Source organism: Podarcis muralis, chromosome 11, assembly GCF_964188315.1.
Source record: "Podarcis muralis chromosome 11, rPodMur119.hap1.1, whole genome shotgun sequence".
Taxonomy (NCBI): domain Eukaryota; kingdom Metazoa; phylum Chordata; class Lepidosauria; order Squamata; family Lacertidae; genus Podarcis; species Podarcis muralis.
Genome location: NC_135665.1, coordinates 1941426 through 1958359, shown reverse-complemented (window position 1 = coordinate 1958359; position 16934 = coordinate 1941426). Strand labels below are relative to the sequence as shown.

General features: G+C 49.5%; 1 long non-coding RNA gene across 1 annotated transcript; it reads right to left on the bottom strand.

Moving 5' to 3' along the window:
* Positions 1-13047: 13047 nt before the first annotated feature.
* Positions 13048-16607, bottom strand: LOC144329179 (uncharacterized). The gene is made up of 2 exons (XR_013394593.1): positions 16232-16607; positions 13048-15129 (listed from the first exon to the last, which is right to left on the bottom strand). It is a non-coding gene; the product is annotated as an uncharacterized LOC144329179 (long non-coding RNA).
* Positions 16608-16934: the final 327 nt, after the last annotated feature.

Sequence of the window (16934 nt, the reverse complement as noted above, 5' to 3'; positions counted from 1 at the left end):
TGCCCCCCATCCGTTAGCACCTCGTACGACACGGGGCCAGTGACCCTGGTGACTGTGGCGGGTACCCATGCTGGGCCTGCCCCAAAATTCTTTGTGTACACTGGGTCCTGGGCGTCGAAGGTCCGGGGGTTCCTGCCTTCCCCCACCACTACCTCATCCTGAGCTCTATCGGGGTGAAGGCGGTCCAATCTGATTGCAAGGCGCCGACCCATTAGTAGTTCAGCGGGGCTCCGGCCAGTCGTTGAGCTGGGGTGCTGTGCTGTGCTAGGAGGAATGTGGCAAGGCGGTACTCCCAATCCCCTTGCGTCATGCGGCGAAGGGTGTCCTTGGTGGTCCGCACCATGCGTTCTGCTTGGCCATTGGTGGCAGGGTGGAATGGCGCCGAACGGATGTGGCGGATGGCGTTCTGCGCTGTGAAGGTTTGGAATTCTCCTGACGTAAATGCAGTCCCGTTGTCTGAGACGAGAGTGTCAGGGAGCCCGTGGGTTGCAAACAGCCTGCGTAGTACCCGGATGGCTGCGGATGTAGAAGTGGACGGTACCAGTGTGACTTCCAGCCATTTGGTGTAGGAGTCCACCACTATGAAGAATGTTTTCCCCTGAAAGGGGCCAGCGAAGTCCACATGCAGGCGTGACCATGGTGCTCGGGCGGACTCCCAGGACTGGACTGGGGCCCTTGGGGGATCTGGGCGGGATTCTTGGCAGGCCTGGCAGTGTTTGACCCAGGCCTCTATCTCTCCGTCGATCACCGGCCACCACACATAACTCCTGGCAAGGGCCTTCATTCTTACTACCCCTGGGTGTGCACCCCTTGTGGGCCGACAGTTCATGTTTGCGGGTTGTGTAGCCGGCGAATTCTGGCCCGGGGCTGCTGCTGGGCCATCCCCTCCACACCCAGTCCAGGACCCAGGAGATGACCCTATCTTTCTTGGAATGGTGTGCCACTTCTTGTGCCTGAATGGGGCGGTCGGGAAGCAGCTCCAGGCTCATAACCTCTTGTGCAGGTGCTGGGTCGGGGCCTGTTTCCGGTAGTGGTAGTCTGCTGAGGGCGTCCGCATGGCCCATCGCCTTCCCCGGGTGGTGAATCAGTGCATACTGGTAGCTGGCAAGGAAAATTGACCACCTGAGGACGCGAGGAGACAGCACTTGGGGGGTCTGCTTTTCGGGGGCAAACAAGCCAAGCAACGGCTTGTGGTCAGTCACCACGGTGAAGGGCCGCCCGTACAAGAATTCATGGAATTTTTTTACTCCCTTCACGATTGCCAGCCCCTCCTTGTCTATTTGTGAGTAGTTCCGCTCGGTTGCGTTGAGTGTCTGGGAAAAGTATGCTACCGGTACCTCTCTTCCATCCAGGAGTTGGTGTCCCAGGACAGTGCCGATGCCATAGGGCGAGGCGTCGCATGCTAGCACCACCGGCAGCCTCTCGTCGAAGTGTGCCAAGACCGCGTTTGAGACAAGCAAGTCCTTGACTGCCTGGAATGTGGCCTCCTGGCGCTGGCCCCACACCCAAGGGGCCTGCTTGTCCAGGAGTCTGTGTAGGGGCTCCGCTACCGCCGCCTTGTGGGGAAGGAAGGAATGGTATAAGTTCAATAGTCCCAAGAAGGCCTGAAGTTCAGTCTTGCTCTTGGGTGCTGGGGCATCACAAATGGCCCGTACCTTGTCCCCAGTCAGGTGGACCCCTTCTGCGTCCACCATAAATCCCAGAAAGTCCACCTGAGGTACTCCTAGTAGACATTTTTCCCGCTTCACCTTGAGACCCGCCGTCTGGAAACGGTGCAGAACGGTGCGGAGTCCTCAAACTCCTCTGGTGTGGGCCCGGCAATCAACACATCATCGAAGAAGGGGGTGACGCCAGGAATCCCTTTAAGGAGCGAGTCCATTAGATTCTGGAATATGCCTGGTGCCACACTGACACCGAATTGCAGCCGCTTTACCCTGAACGCTCCTCTGTACGTCACAATCGTTTGTGCCTCTGCTGTGGCCTCATCTACTGGCAGCTGTTGATATGCTTGGGCCAAGTCCAGCTTGCCAAAAATTTTCGACCCAGCCAGGGTGGCAAGGACATGGCTGACCACTGGCACTGGGTATGCATGGGCCGTGAGGGCCTTGTTTATGGTACATTTGTAGTCTGCGCAGATTCGGACCGAACCATTAGGCTTGACGGGTGTGACAATTGGGGTTTCCCATGGGGCATTAGGCACTGGCTCCAGCACTCCTTGCTCCACGAGCCGGTCCAATTCCTCGTCTATACGGGGTTTCAGGGCGAACGGGACCCGGTGGGCCTTGAGCCTGACCGGTTGTACTGCGGGGTCAAGCTGTAGGGCAATGGGGGGGGCCGTATACTGTCCCAATTTCCCATCGAAAACCCCTGGAAATTCCTTGCATATGGCATCCACGTCCACTTGTAAGCTAGTGTGGTTCACCCCGGTGATGGCTAGCCCCAGTGGTCCAAACCATGCCAATCCCAGTAAGCTAATGTAGGGGCCCTTGACCACAAGCAAGTCCAGTTGCCGTGTCCGCCCTCGGTATTGCACCCTGAAGGTCCCCACCCCCATTGTGGGGACCATATGTTTCTGGAAGTCCCAGAGGGTAAATGGTGCCGGCCTGAGTTTGGGACCCCCAGGAGGACACAGTTTCCTTAAGGTCCTTGCCGAGATTATGGATAGAGTTGAACCCGTGTCAAGCTCCATGCGGCATGGGGCCCCCTCTATCTGTACCTCTACATAAATTTTCTCTACGTTGGGGTGGGGCAACTGGTATACCTGGAAGTCCGTGAGCTCCGTCAAGTTGCCTTGGTGCATTGGGCCCCGGGACCTGGGGCTCTTGGATTGGTCATCTGATGCCTGGCGTCGGGTGGGCCGAGCTAGACACACCCGGGCGATGTGTCCCGATTTTCTGCACTGCCTGCATTCTGCGTTGCGGAAACGGCAGGTCCTCCTCTCGTGACTTCCCCCGCAGCTTGCGCAGTTCCCTCCTTCTCGTCGAGGCAGCTGTGGTATGTGGGCTGCTTGAGTGCGCTGCTGTACTCGGTGCACCTCCTCCCTGTCAGATCCTGGGTCGTCGGTGAGGTCTTCGTGGTGGACCCTCAGTTGGGATGGCAGGCTCGGCCGTGCCTCTTGCGTCAACCTCTTGGCAGCTTCCGTTGCCAGGGCCTCCTCCAGAGCGACCTGGAACGTTAGGTCCTTCTTAGCGTAGAGGCGTCGTTGCAGCTTCTCATCCTTCAGGCCACCGACAAGGTGGTCACGAAGCATGTTCTCCAACTCTGAGAAGTTGCAGAACCGGCCGGCTTGGCGGAGAGAGGTCACAAACCCAGTTATGGTTTCCCCAGGGGCTTGCCGCTTTGCGTAGAAGGCATTTCGACGAGCCACCACTGAGGGCTGTGGCGAAAAGTGCCCCTTCAGCTGTTCCATTATTGTTTTGTATGAAACAGTAGCGACGTCTTCAGGTGCAAGGAGAGCCCGGGCGATTTCAAACGTCTCCTCTCCGCAGACGCTGAAGAATATCGCCCTCTTCTTGGCGTCTTCTTCATCGGTGACCCCTTTGGCTTCTAGGAGGAATGTGAAACGGGAGGCGTATGCTTCCCAGTCTCCGGATGCGGGGTTGAACGGCGAGAAGCTGCTGTTGGTTGCCATTCTGAGTTCCTTGTGTCCCGGAGCTGAAGCCTGGATACACGGTGCGAGGCGGCGGTGCGGCAGGTGGCGGTGCTGTGTGTGGCAGTCAGCTCAGCGGGATCCCATCCTCGTTGCCAGTGAAATATACTCAGAGTCGCAAAGTGATTTCATGCTCTTTATTCAGCTCATAGTGGTGAGGAGGAATAAATGAAAGTCCCCTCAAAGTATCTGCTTTATATACATTATTTACACAATGGGCTGCACATGATTGGCTAATTCTGGAATTCTACTGTAAGCCAATCAGGTTGTGGATTCACTTATATCTGGAGCATAATTGGGTGGTTCCTGCCAACCAATCATACTGCTGCATTGTTCTAGGACCAATCAGACTGCTGCAGTTTGGATCCTATTCAACTCAGTACATAACACATTTCCTGCCAGGAATTCGTGAGGCAGCTCTTACAATGTGTTTCCTTTAAAAAATAAAATGGGAGTGTTGGAAGTTAGGTGAAACAAGGGAAGTTGTCATCCTCCCTTGTGACCTTTCCATGCAAATTGTAACAAATCTCTACCCCAGCAGGCACCAGATTTAGCATGAAGCTCTGACAGCCTTCTTCCTCACAAACTAACCAATCTTTTCTGTCTTTGCATGCCTTGCAAATCTGGGTGCAAGGGCTATAGAAGGCAAACATTCCAAGCTATGAAGAGGAGTGAGGGAAGAAATCCTGTGTAACAAGAATTGGAAGCGGCATGCCTTTTTTTCCAAAACTGCAACTTGAGGATGTCACTGCGGCTGTTATCACGAAAGCTCAGAATCCTGTCAATCACAGTCAGGGCCAATTTGGACAACAGTGCTCCCCACAAGGAGCCCTCAGAACACCTAACCCAGCAGGAGGCTAAGGAAAGGCTTATGCATTTTCTCTTCCTCTTATTCCAGGCTGCCTGTGCTTTCTAGCCTCACATCCCTCAACAATAGCAGGCACTGAACAAATAGAGTGCATGACAGGGACTACAGGAAATGGAGCACAGAGATAGGTGCCATCAGTATAACAACAGCCCCAAATTCCAGGTTCCTCCTGATCTTGTCCAACGACATCATATACACAGAGATGATATGTAAGAGGTGGTAATCTGACCACTCCTGAAAAAACCAACCCTGGACCCAGGGCTTTGTGACTGCTACTGCCGGCTCGCAAATACCCCATTTCCAGGACATGGGATTGGAAGGGTTGTGGTGCAACAGCTGCAATGAAACCAGTTCTCTGGACCCCTTCCAACAGGGATTCAAGCCTGGTCATGGAAATGAATTGGCCTTGGTCACCCAGATAGATGGCCTTCGTAGAGAGGACAGGAAGAATATGACCCTGCTGTTCTTACTTGGTCTTTCAGAGGTTTTTGATACCATTGACCAAGGCAAAGGCACAGCATGGGAGGGGCGAAGGGGACCATTGCCCCAGGCACAGTTTTTCCCAGGGCACGTTTTGCTCCTCACACCACCCCTGCCAGCCCCGCACTGCTTTGCCAGCGTGGGGCTGCCAGGGCATCAGGAGGATGCAATAGGCATGTGCCCTTCCCATCAGTCGGATTGGGCAGATTGGAAGGGTGCTTGCCTACCCTGCTGCACCCTCCTCACATTGCCCTCTGTGCCCCGCCCCGCCCCCCAGCACAACTGGACAAGCCCACCTCAGACACTGGGAAGATGCGCTTCGCCAGTGGACTAGGGTAGCCTCCCAAACCAACAGTGTAAGACGGATATTGGGGGCACTGTTTTGCAGTGACTAAAGTCCTGTCTCCAGAGTTGGTTTCAAATAATAGTGTTGGGTGGTTATCTCTCGGCCCCCTGACAGTTGTGCTGTGGGGTGCTCTTGGGTAGCATCCTGTCCCTGATGCTGTTGGAGAGAGAGGTTTGGAAGAGAGATTCTTTACTCTCTTATAGCAGAATTAAGCACAATGACAAGTGCTACCAAGCACATTAAAACTTGGTTAGATTTACATCTGCCCTCATCCACCTTTAAACAAACATTCTCCACAAAAATACTTAGGCTAGAATAAATCACCAACACCTAGTATTGCAAATAAGTGAAGATTTTACTCATAGAGTTTCAGGAGTTACAGCAGACAAGTCTCCATCTGTTGGCAGTAAAACAAAGATAAAATGATTCCAAATGCTTCAAAAGAAAGGACTTGGTTTCCTTGCAAAAAAAGATCATGCAATCTTTGGGTTGGCAAAATCAGGCTATGAAAATCTATTTTTGGAGAGATCCAGTTCATTTGGCTTTTCCTGCAGATGAGAGTCTTGCTGCAGCATGTTCTAGGAAGCAGAGAGAAAAGGAAAGGGGGTGGGAAGCAAAGGCTGCTGGGATCCTGTTAAGCTCCACCCGCAGGCAACTTGAGCTCTAGGTTGGATTGCTGCAATGTGCTTTGTGTGGGGCTGCCGTTTGAGGTTGACCTGGAAGCTGCAGCTAGGGTAAAGTGGGGAGCTCCATTGCTCACTGGAGCAGAATAGCAGCATCCTCTGACCCCACTGCTCCAAGATTTGTATTGGCTGTCAACTAGCTACTGGGCAAGGTCAAGGGGCTAGTTTTGGTATACAAAGCCCTATACAGCTTGGGACCAGGATACCTAAGGGGCTGCGTCCCCTATAGACAGTCAAACATGGCATTCTGCAGAAGAGGGCATCCTGCAGAGACCATCCTACCGAAAGGTCTGTTCTGCATGATGTCAGAATTGGGCTCTTTCCTTTGGAACGCCTTCCCTTTGCACAACAGACAAGCACCTTCTCTATTATTTTTTTAGCACCTGCTAAGGAAATTACTCTTTCAACAAGCCTTCTAAAATCTTAAGCCCAGTTGGTATCTGTCATGGATTTGCATGATTTTATACATGTGTTATTGTTTTAAACTGTTTTTATATTTATAATTTTAATTGTTTGCATATATACAATTGTGTTAACTGTTTTTTTATGTGTGCAACACTTTTATATATGTGCTTACATTGTAAATCGCTTCAGGATGCCACATGGGAAGCAATTCATAAATGAAATGAAATTTATAAATAATAGAGGAGATTAAGAAAAGAACTTGCAAAATATATCAAGATAGTTGACAAGCGCCATCCTTGAGTACATCCCATCGAGGAAATATCAGTGCTTAAACAGAGGAAGAACCAAGTTCTACCATGTGGCTTTGACCTAGCAAAATGCAGTCAAACTTGTAACATACTCATTCCTGCGCTACTACCAATCCATCCACACACAGCCAATTTGTGGGCGATACTTCTTGAAACTAAGCCCAGACTAGAAGGCTGTGTTTTACACATTAAATGTGCAGTTCTGACTCACCCGTTGCACAGAATTCATGTTCCTTTTCTCAGGGAGGTTCTTCCATTTTTTAGAGACTACACTTTTACAACACTTGAATGTGGCTTGAAATATGGATGCACAATAGTTCTGAACATCCCTTAGTTCTGGACATTCCTGATTCCTACCACATTGTAAGCTTTGTTAAAGTAATTTTAAACTAAGCTAAGCTTTTCCCATTCCTCGTGCCATTTTGTGAACATTTTGCTGTTGTAACATTCATTCTTATTTCTGTTAATTTTTTGAAGGCTGCATATTTCCCCTCGACAGCACTAGATCATACATCTTTCCTTGTTTTTTTTATTTTTTTAAGTGAGTAAGCTCTTCCCTGCAGCAAGTCTACTTCTCCTTTCCTATCCATTAGATGAAAATCGGAGGACAGCATCCTACTGGTGCTGGGTTGGAGTTACTGTTAATTCTCTAATCAAATCACAGCTCAAGTGTCAAGAAAAATATACAAGCAATTCTGTCTGTTAAACTAGGCAGATGACAACTTAGCTAGAAGGAGAAAGCAGCCAGAATTTGCTGGGTATTCACCACACAGAACAGTTCTGACAGATGACACTTCCCCATTGCAATGGCAACGAAGACATTCTTACATTACTGTCAGTGCTGTGGAAAAGCTTTTTAAGATCTCTCCTGCAATTGGTTGGCGTCAATGCAAATTGAGAGCCACCTGCCTGCTAGATGTCCACCTTTCCACTTCACTCCCCTTGGCTCTTCCACTGCAGAGCCCTAGGCTCTAGGCTTCTTCACATGGCACAAACATTCTAGGGATGAAAATGCCCATCCTGGCATCCAGTAAAAGGTGGTGGGTATGTTTAAGGGTATGTGTCTGATATCAGACAGACGGAGTCAGTGCTAGCAGGAGCTGATCAGGAAGACGAAACAGTCATTCGTGTGCTATGGATTTTGGAGGGAGCATTTGCTGAGCCCTTTCATGGGTGCTATAGGAGGCACTGGTGGGAACAGCTCAGAATGCAGGCACCACTCCGGTGACTCCGGCATAGGTAAATGAGCCATTAAAATGTCTGTCCTTTGGCTCTGCCCGTCATTTCACCCTACCAGGTCAGAGTTTGATCTGAGCATGGTCATTATCACTCTTTTGATTCATGTCATGCCTGTGTACCTTGGGCCTGGCATTAGTGTTTGGCATTTCTAGGTATCTGTCAATGTCCATCGCTGAATAGAGTGAGAGGAGTTAGCCTGTTTCTGCTCCCCCACAGAAACCAGCCAGCTCTGCACAGCCCCCAAATGTCTGGAAAAGGCAGTGGGACTAGGACAGTGGGACAATGCTCTTGTTGAAAAATGGGAAATGGTCCCAGAGGCCCCTAAGATGAAGCAGAAACTACTGGGTTGATCTCCCATTTCCTTATTAGAGAAGCACCTAGCAACAGCAGAGGATGATACTTCATACCCTCCAACATTTCTCCGATGAAAACAGGGATGTCCCATTCCATGACGACCTACTGTATACCCTAGCCACTCTGGGCAGCTTCCAACATATATAAAAACATAATAAAACATTAAAAATCCTTCCCTATACAGGATTGCCTTCAGACAGCTTGGGGGGTTGGATAACTCCATACCCTCCAACATTTCTCCAATGAAAATAGGGACATCCAAAGGAAAAGCAGGATATTCTGGAATCAAATCAGAAACTGGGAGAGCTATAAATCAGGGACATCTAAGGAAAATAGCGACACTTGGAAAGTCTGACACTTTTGCACTCCTTTGGGCCCTTCCAGCATCCAACTCCATATTTCAAAGTGTTAATATCACAATAAGTTAAGCAAAACCAAAAGAAATACATGACATTTCTTTCCTCTTCTGACACTGGGTGCTGCTCTCATTGGGAAATAGGGGACTCCACCACCACCCCAGTGTTATTACAGGAACAATGGAGGTGATCAGAAAGAGTGGAGCCTGAAAGAGTGAGCCTTTCACTTTGCTTCCTTCAGCCCCTTTGTCTAGGAAACTAGAGATTGCCTTGGGAAGTGTAGCAGGTGGTTGAGTGACAATGCAGCCTCCACGCATCTTAATGGGGGATGAGCGAACATAGGTAGGACCCCACTGTATACATTAGAGTTCATTCTAGAAACTTTATATTATTGAAGTTATTCACAGGGTTGCGTCAAGTTTTTGAGGCTCATGTGATATAAATGCAAACCACTTTTGTCTGTTCATCACACTTTTCATGTGCAGCCACTGTATTTAAAAATGCCACCTCCTCTTTCCATTATTGACTGTCATCTGCTTCCACTGACTTGGCAAACCCACAGGAAGGCTTTGATCATGTTCAGACGGGGGGGGGGGGGAGGGAAAGAACCGTATTCTGTTCACCCTTCTTCATGTGAATGGATTATCTTCTGTATGAATACTGTTGCCACATTAGTACCCAAATATTCATAATTAATTTCTGGAAGTATCCATGTTTTGATTTCTGCTTCAAAGGGATTCTTTCAAAGCAGTTTTCTTTGCTGCTTTTATCATACCCGAATGATCTGCAGCCTAAGTTCTAGAGATGCTCTTTTGAAATGAAGGGCTTTCCCCTAACATCAGTGCACTAGGAGAAACACTGGGCACGATCCAGCCAAGTTAAGCATTAAGCCCGACTAAACTCAGTGAGAGTGCACGGATCAGTGGCAGTTAGAATTGCTTTCCTTTGAATGGACCGTCCCCATAATGAATATGTTCTTTTGTATGACCTTGGTTAGTCTCTCTCCCCACCATGCCCCAATATTTACTCAACCTCAATCTTGGTTTTTGTGTTTCCTTTGTAGGTGTAAAGCTAAAGGAATTTGTCAGGGGGCTGCCAGCTTTCAGAACCAACACACATGGCAAAAACTGCAAGTCTACAATAAATGAGAAGTGACTTCACAGAGACAATTTGATTTATACTACCCCCCCCCCACACACAAATTTTCCAAGTTCTTAAATTCTAGCAACACTAAAGCAATTTATTCTGCTTGCAAAGGATGATTTATTCCAAGTATTGTTGTGGCATTGCATAAAGCATTACACATATGCAGGGCTGGCCCAAGACATTTCGTTGCCTGAGGCAGAGCACCAAATGGCATCCAGCAACCACCCACCCACCGATCAAGTCGTGGTGTAAAGGATCCAAGGCCAGCCAAGTTATTTTGGCACCTGGGTCTGAACATCCCACAAGAACCTCTCCCCCTCCCTGGCAGAAAAACACAACAATAATAAATAAAATAACTCACAATTTTCTGCCTTTTCATAGCACCCAAAATCCACAGAAGTTGACTAGACCATGAAGGTTATGCCACAATAAATTTCTTAGTCGTTTTAAAGTACTACTAGCTTCTTGTTCTGAAATCCAAATTGTGAACACAGGAACACAGTATTAATTTTAAAGGTTTACCGTATTTTTCGCTCTATAGGACGCACTTTTTCCCCTCCAAAAATGAAGGGGAAATGTGTGTGCGTCCTATGGAGCAAATGCAGGCTTCAGGAAGCTATCCGCAAGCATTCGGAGCGCGGCGGGAGTGCCCGCCGGGCTCCGAAGGCTTGTGGATAGCAGCCTTTTTACATATTTAACAGCACTGGGGAGAAAACAGGATGATGTGGAACCCCATAGCAAAAGTGCCAGGGGGCTGAGGAACACTCACCCAGCGCTACTCTCTGGACATGAGTCTGAAGATACAGATGGAACCACCGTAATTCAGTGCCACGACCAACTTTGCAAAGCGAGGGGTGTTGGTGACCAGTCTATAGTTATTACACTGGGGCTAGAGTGGGTTTTTTAGAAGTGGACGCACCACCACCTCTTTAAAGACAGTAGACTCCACTCCATCATGCAAGTATCTGCTTACCACACCTCTGACCCATTCATTCACCCCACTCCAGCTAGCTTTAATAAGCCAGAGTGAGCAGGTATGCTGTCCACATCATCAGGCTGCATTGACTGAAACTGATCCCACAACACGGAGCTCGACATTGCATTGGACATCTCAGTTGGCCCTGTCACACTTGCAGCACCTCAACTGTCATCCAGTTACAGTTGGTCACCACGTGCTCCAGAGGTCCACCTTGCTGGACAGGAACAACCAACCTCCAGACCACATGAAACAACTCTGCCAGACAGTTTCCCAAGGATGCCATAGGGGCAATGAAGGAGGATCTCTTTTCTTCCCTCACTGCTACATAGTAGGCCCATTTATGAGCTGGAACATGTGCTCAGTCAGCTCCTGAGAGAGATTTACACCACTTACACTCCAACCCCTGCCCAATCTGTTTCATCAATCACAGCTCCTCATTATACCAAGGACCAAAATGGATTCCACAGCACCAGAGGGGGCGATCATGTCAATTGCCCTTGTACACAGTAGTGACATGGAAATCCAATCTACTAGTAAACATTGCAGGACAGACTTATCCCACATGCTTTGTACCCATAGCTGCTGCAGCTACATCACCTTTGCAGCCCATGGCTATGAACAGTTATGGGCCTAAGTTACTTGATCTGTCAAAATGATTTTTTATTGAAAGGGGGTGATTCAATGAGCTAATATTAAAATATTGCTTCTTTTGATAAATCAACAGTTGGCATTTTTCTGGTTCCATACCACAGCTTGTACTAAGTGAAGAAACAAAGTCATTGCCAGGAATATCAACTCACAGATACAAATACAACTGTTGAAATATCCAAGCTCTGAAACTTGCCACTGCCTCTGCTCTGTTTCCAGCTACTGGCATAGGAGCAAGTGATTACTAGGGTGATGGATTATCCGAGAAGGTCTAAAGTTCACAGGACAATAGTTCTTTGCATTTATGCTGAAGGGAATGGATGGACTTTTCCACATATATCCTGAATTTCAACAAGTAGCATTTTGGAATTAAAAGCCAGCAACAATGTGCTGCAGCAGTCATTGGATGAAACATAATTCAACCACAAAGCAGCTGGAACTGGAAGGGGCATAAGATAGTTGATGCCCTATACTCTTCTCACCCCCAGAGGCAGAATGTGGTGACTACTTCAGTTGACGAATGCTGGCAGTGGGGAGCAGGGGCAGCTATCTGGTTGTTCCTGCTGAGCCCCCTGGCTCTTTCCTTCTGTAGGAGGACCCACCGCTGTGTGCCCTAGCCTGTGCCTCCAGAGCTAGCCTGCTGCCCTCAGGCCTGGTGGAGTAAAATTTAACAGCCACTCTCGGCAGCTTCTGCATGCAGAAAGTGGGTGGGAGTGGTATAATTGGAGCAAACACAAATCTGTGGAAAAGCTAAATTGCCATTTCTTGCGCTTCAGCTTTAAAGAGAGAGTTTTTACAGGGAAAGGTGGGACATGGAACTGCAAAGCATGGACCTGTGCAGAGCAACAGGTGTGTTTCCAAGCACAATTCAAAGGGTTGGTGCTGACCTTTAAAGCCCTCAACAGCCTCAGCTCTGTATACCTGGAGGAGCGTCTCCACCCCCATCGTTCTGCCCGGACACCGAGGTCCAGCGCCAAGGGCCTTCTGGTGGTTCCCTCCCTGTGAGAAGCAAAGCTGCAGGAAACCAGGCAGAGGATCTTCTCGGTAGTGGCGCCTGCCCTGTGGAACACACTCCCATCAGAAGTCAAGGAAATAAACAACCACCTGACTTTTAGAAGACATCTGAAGGCAGCCCTGTTTAGGGAAGTTTTTTTAAATTTATTGTTTTATCCTGTTTTTACTATTCTTCTGGGAGCCGCACAAAGTGGCTGGGGAATAAATGTGCCAGATGCGCGGGGTATAAATAATAAAATTGTTGTTGTTGTTAGGATAAGTCTTAGATTCCGATCACAGATGGTACTCATCATCTTTGCCATGGGATGTGCCAAGCAAAGGAAAACACGGAGCTGGAACAAGGAGTTGTTTGCCATATGCAGGGTCCCAAGAGGTCCAGGAGAGCCAAAAAGGTCCCTCTCCCTCTCCCCAGTCCAAACCATCCACTACTAGGGCACCAACCAATCCTGTTTCCATTCCATAACTGGATTAAAATGGATCTAAATGGTCACTTTTCTCTAAGACTGTCTGGAAGAGACTGCAAACCTTAAGGTGACCTTCCTCAGATGGTGAGAACAGTAAATTGAGTTCAGTTCCTGACAATTATTTATGATATTTGCTACAGTTTATAAACAGTAAAAGTATCCTCATCGCAATACAACGTAGAAATGGAGCTGCATTTGTGAAGTGTTTTGGGGGAAGGTTGGTGGGGGGAGGGGAGTCAAATAAAAGGCATGCAATGCTGACCTAATTAAGACTGCTAGACTGCAATGAGGTTCCAGAATCCAAATAAGCAGACGAGAATAGATTAAGCTCTGCCATTTCACTGTTGACTGAGTAATAGACCACACATTTCATTTACAGGTGATTTGCACAAAAACAGGATTTTGTGCCAGCACTCAGTTAGAAGAGCTAATTAATAAAAATATTTTAAAAGGATAAGACGCAACAGAGTTGATAAGCCAGTAGTACTGTATAAAATCCAGATGTGTCATTTGCAGCTCCTTGTAAAGAGTAGATCTCCCTGGTAAATGTTGGTGTTACAGTTCATCTCTTGATTTCGTAGGCCTTTACATGAACTTTACAGGTAGGCCCTTTACATGAACTAGGAATAAACCAGGAAGTCTCTGATTAAACAGTGTTTCCCCTTTTGTCAAAATTGGGAATCTATGGTTAGCATAAACCAGGATCTTAAACCAACTGACAGCTATGAAGGGAAGAGTGATCCTTCACATCTCATTGCTCAGTCAAGCTAGGTTCACCTGAAGTGGGCCGTATGGTCCTCTGCTCTTAAAACCTATCTAATGTGAAAGTGGGTGAGCTGAATAGGATACCAGCTCAGGCTGCAGTCCTATACATCTGGGGTGGTAAACTTCAGCCCTAGGGCAAAAGGTGATCCTCAAGCCCTCATGGCTCTTCCCCACGCCCAGCACTTTTCACTGACTCTGCTTGGCAGCTTCCTGGAGGGCTTTTGCCCCAGTGGAATGTCTCTTACTTGCTTGACTAGAGGCTGGTAAGAAGTGTGTGTGTATACATATTTTTTGCAGATGGAATGTCACCTACTAAAAACAGGTAAGAGACACCTCAATTGCTCCTCCCACTTTGCCTTTGACCGCCCCAATTGCTGACATGCAGTACTCCAGAAGGGAATGTGCCCCTCAGGCTTTAAAAGGTTCCCCACCAAGCAGGCATGCCTAGAATTGCACTGCAAGTGGTCTTGCACTCGCTTCCACCTTGCAACCACAGTAGCAACCATGCAACTGCATTAAAGCATCTAAACTCTGCAAGATCCCAAGTAAGAGCCAGTGTGGTGTAGTGGTTAAGAGCGGTAGTCTCGTAATCTGGGGAACCGGGTTCACGTCTCTGCTCCTTCACATGCAGCTGCTGGGTGACCTTGGGCCAGTCACACTTCTCTGAAGTCTCTCAGCCCCACCCACCTCACAGAGTGTTTGTTGTGGGGGAGGAAGGGAAAGGAGAATGTTAGCCGCTTTGAGACTCCTGAAGGGAGTGAAAGGCGGGATATCAAATCCAAACTCTTCTAAGGCAAATATGGGGTGTGGCATGGGAGATGCAATGGAATTGTGTTCGTGATCATGTCTGAATAATGGTTTCTAGAGTTAGGATAGGATACTGTTGCTTACTGATTATCTTCCTTTTCACCATTGTATTCCTTCTTCCCTCAGCGGAGTTCAAGGTGCCATGTTGTTGTTTAGTCGTTTAGTCGTGTCCGACTCTTCGTGACCCCATGGACCAGAGCACGCCAGGCACTTCTGTCCTCCACTGCCTCCCGCAGTTTGGTCAGACTCATGCTGGTAGCTTTGAGAACACTGTCCCATCATCTCGTCCTCTGCCGTCCCCTTCTCCTTGTGCCCTCCATCTTTCCCAACATCAGGGTCTTTTCCAGGGAGTCTTCTCTTCTCATGAGGTGGCCAAAGTCTTGGAGCCTCAGCTTCAGGATCTGTCCTTCCAGTGAGCACTCAGGGCTGATTTCCTTCAGAATGGAAAGGTTTGATCTTGCAGTCCATGGGACTCTCAAGAGTCTCCTCCAGCACCATAATTCAAAAGCATCCATTCTTCGGCGATCAGCCTTCTTTATGGTCCAGCTCTCACTTCCATACATCACTACTGGTCAAGGTGCCATACACAGGGTTATTCCATTTCCTCCTCACAACCACCTGAATAAATTACAATAAGAAATAATGACGTACCCAAGATCATCCAATGAGCTTTTAGCACCACCTTGGCCACTGAGTCTTCTTTGTGCAACCACATGCTGCGTATGGTTGTCTGCAGAGACATTCCAGTGAGGGAGCACTTGCTCATGCCTGGGAGCTCCACACAATCAGGACACCTGCCCAACCCGAGTCGTGTGGTGCTCCTACACGAGCAGGTGTCCATGTGCTGGAACTTCTCTGCAGACCACTATCCCATCCCGTCATTGCAGGAAGACCTGGTGGTGGGGCAAGGCTGAAAGTGCAGCCCTGCTCTGCTGTCAATGCAAATATGCCCTGCACACTTGTTAACACATGAGACTCTTGAGATGTAGAAATGTGGAGCTGTAGAGCTTTTTAGCAATGACCTCCCTAGCTATAATCTCCTAAAGGGAGGCCTGTAGAAAACACAGAAATGCACTATTGACACTTAGTCAGCAGAAGTTGGGCATATTGTTTGAGGAACTGTCATGTCAAACTTTGAAGAGGTAGAAGCAAATTTGGAGACCTATGAAACCAGTCAGGCTGTGTAAGAAACTGGGCTGCAAACAGTCCTGTGTGAAGCTCATGCCTTCCCATTATCTCCATCCTGTAGTTCAAGCTTCAAATAGGTAAGAGGACCACTTTCCCCCATTACTCCATCTAAGTTACTCTGTGGATGTCCTTGTGGCTATTTTATAGGTTTGTCAAATCCATGAGAGATGTGCATGTGCTAGCCTGTTCTCACAGATGGCACTAGTATCTTCTCCTGGCGACGGGCTGAAAGGAGCAAATTCTGAAAATGTTGCATTATCTCCTCGTTTAGGAGGAGAGCGTTTAGGGACTGTAATTAAGGAGGTGCTGGAAGGTTTTTACATCACGTTTTTCAAGAAAGGTTTTGCAATATTGTTCTGTTTGGAGAAGTGCTATCCCTTTTGATCGTTCTCCCCGCCCCCCGCCCCCAAAAACGTCTGGCTGAAAAACACCACTCACTCTCCACCCCCGCCCGCCTGCCTGTGTGCTTAGGCCGCCCGAATGGAGCATCCTTCCCTTCCCCGTCCCCCACGATTCCTCTGCATCTGCCCACATTTCAACTCCCGCCCGTCCTCCTCGGAGGCTCCGCAGCGCCGCCTGGAAGCGCGTCTCGGGCCCGCCTGGCCGGAGCTCCGCGCTCGGCGGCCTCTCTTTGCAGCCTGGCCGCGAGAAGGGCTCCGGAGGAGGGATCTCCCTTCCAGGCCATTCCTCCGCCGTCCCTGCGGAGAGGCAAGGGACCTTCCCCCCGCCCGGGAAGGGGGCGCCAGGCGAGCGGCAGAGCCCGGCCTCGGAGCCCCCCGCCTCCCTCCCTCCCTCCCTCCTCGGGGGCGCGCGCGCGGCACTGCGGGGGCGCCTGCGCAGAGGGAGGGGCGGGGGCCTCTCGCGCGGCGGAGTCTGCGAGGCGAAGGGCGGGGCTGGCCAAGGAGGGAACAGAGGGTTATTCGAGGTGAAGCGGGGCGGAGTCGCGCCGAGGGGGCGGGGCGGGGGCGGGGCCGGGGAGGGAAGACGAGGCGCCGAGAGAAGCGTGTGCCCCATTCCTCGCCGCTTGGCCGCGGGACCCGCACTGCTCTCTCGGGTGGTTCTGGGGCTCGGCAAGGGGGTCGTGCCCATGGGGCACGTGTCAGGTCACCTCCAGCGGGGGCTGCGGGGGACCAACGTGGGGATCTGGTGACTGAAGCGAGGCAGCGTCTCTGATGCGGGGGGGGGGGGGCGGGGGGGAGGATGGAACAAAGTGTTCGAAAATCCAGCCCCAGGAA